This window comes from Galeopterus variegatus, unplaced genomic scaffold, assembly GCF_000696425.1.
Source record: "Galeopterus variegatus unplaced genomic scaffold, G_variegatus-3.0.2 Scaffold1050, whole genome shotgun sequence".
Lineage (NCBI taxonomy): Eukaryota > Metazoa > Chordata > Mammalia > Dermoptera > Cynocephalidae > Galeopterus > Galeopterus variegatus.
Genome location: NW_007727161.1, coordinates 404,588 through 407,026, shown reverse-complemented (window position 1 = coordinate 407,026; position 2,439 = coordinate 404,588).

Below are 2,439 nucleotides of genomic sequence, written 5' to 3'. Positions count from 1 at the left end.
CCGTGGCCTTGGTGTTATCAGCACCGCACTCTCCCGAGTGAGCCACGGGCCGGCCCTTACATGACTTTTTGAAGATCCCTGTACACTGACTACTGTCTTCCATTACTCGTTATAGCTTCTATTATTACTTAGTGTATAATGTTACTCATTCATTTAACAAGCATTTCTTGAACACCTAGGCTGGGTCAAGCTTTGTGCTAGGTGCTAGGGATATAACAGTAGCCAAAATAGACATCTGCCCCCACAAAGCATACAACCTATTGGGCAGAAGATAACCATCAGGATGGAGATTGAATTTTCTAACAAACATGCAGGATTGAGACATCCAAAGGAGTGCTCTCCTCCAAAAGTCACGACAGGAGATGATACGCCCCCACACACACTTCTAACAAGGCTGCCATTGCTCAGAAGGTTTTATTTGTTTTTGTTTTGTTTTATTTTGTCTTGTAGCTTTTCTCATGAAATAGCTTAGAGAAACTCTGGCGCATTCTTTTGAATAACCTGTGGTGGCAAAGCCGTGAGTGGTTTACGCAGATCTGATTTTTAGAAATAGCTAAAAGGCAATCAGAGTTAAGTCTGGCAAATAATTCATGTGATAAAGCAAGGTAATAACATTGTGGGTAAATAAATGTGACTCTCTGGAGACTGATTCTTGTCTCGGTCAAAAACTGTCTCTCGAAGCAACTCTAAAACTGGAGAGCCAAGAATGTTTCCAGGCACAAACATCACTGGTTAGCCTTCCAAAGTTGACAAGGGCAACATTTATTTGGATGTGAAGCTCCAGAGCATGGCAGGGTTGTTATACTCCACAACCTTTGAGTTCCTTTTAAACTTAAGAGCTATAGTTCTATTTTTGTTTTAAAAACAATCTCATTACTTTGTGGTTCTGAACTCCCAGGAGGAAGGGGCATTAGGCAGCATCCTCCCAACCCCCATCTGTGCCAACCACAACTGAGGATAGTGTAGTGCCAGCTTCAGGTGCTGGCGTCTGGGTTCAGATCCCAGCTGTGTCCCTCATGAGCTATGACCTAAGGCAAATTACTTAGCCTCTCTATGCCTCGGTGTCTTCATCTTTAGGATAGGAATAATAATTGCAACTCCCTTGTAACCACGCCATAAGATAGTTGTGAAAATTAAATGAGTCAGGACACTGTAAGGCATTGAAAACAGAGCCTGGCACATACAGTAAGGCTCAGTAAGCAAATGAGTCATTTTCCGACTATATTTTTGGTTCTTCGGGAGCAGGAACCATGGATGTACTTTTGTCCGTCACGGTACCTGGCATGGAGCTATCAGCATGACACATGCTCAATAAAAACTTATTCCAGAATAAAGTGCACACAACACACACAGTCCTCCAAGAGCTCTGTGTCCCAATGCACACATCTGCTTAAACAAATGCCAGCCCCTTGCCTGCTCCCTTCCTCTTGGGTATTTTCACTGTGATAATGTCTTCCCTTCCACCATGGTATGAAGACTCAAGAGGCAGTTCCCTGCTCTCTGGCAGGCAGACAGCAAGGGGGTGTGGGAAGCAGGATGGGCAAGGGGTGGGGTGGGCACAGGAAACAGAGGGCCCTCTATTTCAAGCACTTGCTTCAGCTGTTCCCTGGGGACCATACTCTCACAATTTAAAATAGAGTCCTCCTGGTGGCCAAGGCAAGCTAGCAAGACCCACTGGGGCCAAGCTGACTCAACATGGCAGTGGGGCTGAATCTTGTAGCCTGTCTGCTGGGCTGCTCCAGAGAAGAGTGGCTTTGTTTTGGGGTCAAGTGGTAGCTACCTGATACTGTAGGAGCTGCCAGGAGCAGTACGGAAAAGAAGGCTGTGGTTCCCCATGGGCAGCAACACCTCACAGGCCTCTCCATCAGTGGGACGGCCTCAGGATCCCTAAGCAGCTGGCTTCTCTCTGGCTTGGATCTATTTTTAGATACCATGGTAGGTTGGCTTATCTCCAGTCCTGAACATACTCCCAAGCCACCAGCAGGATTTTCAGCAACTCAAGCCAAGTCTGTCTCCTCCCCAGACCCGACCGGAAAACAGAAAACAAAAAGGTCATGGTAAAGGGTAGAAGGTGAATGTCCCCCTGCCTCTTGAAAGGGCAGGTCTTGGCCTGAGGGTGACTGCTGGCTCTTCACACGTGATCTGGTCCAAACAGTTCCACACCTAACTGTGCCTAAACAGAGAGGCCGTCACAGTCCTCCCAAGCCTTCTGCCCGGCAAAGGTCGCTCCAGACCTCTTCATAGCCCTGGGACTAAAACAGCCGAATCCTTCCCTTCCCCAGCCTCACTCAGCAGGCCCTAGTTATGTTGTTGTCAAAACACAAGTGTGTGTCAAAATCACCTGCATGGCTTGTTAAAAATCCAGATGCCTGGGCCCCACTTTAAACCTATTAAATCAGAGTCTATGGGGTGGAGCCAGGCAAGCATCTGAATTTTTTT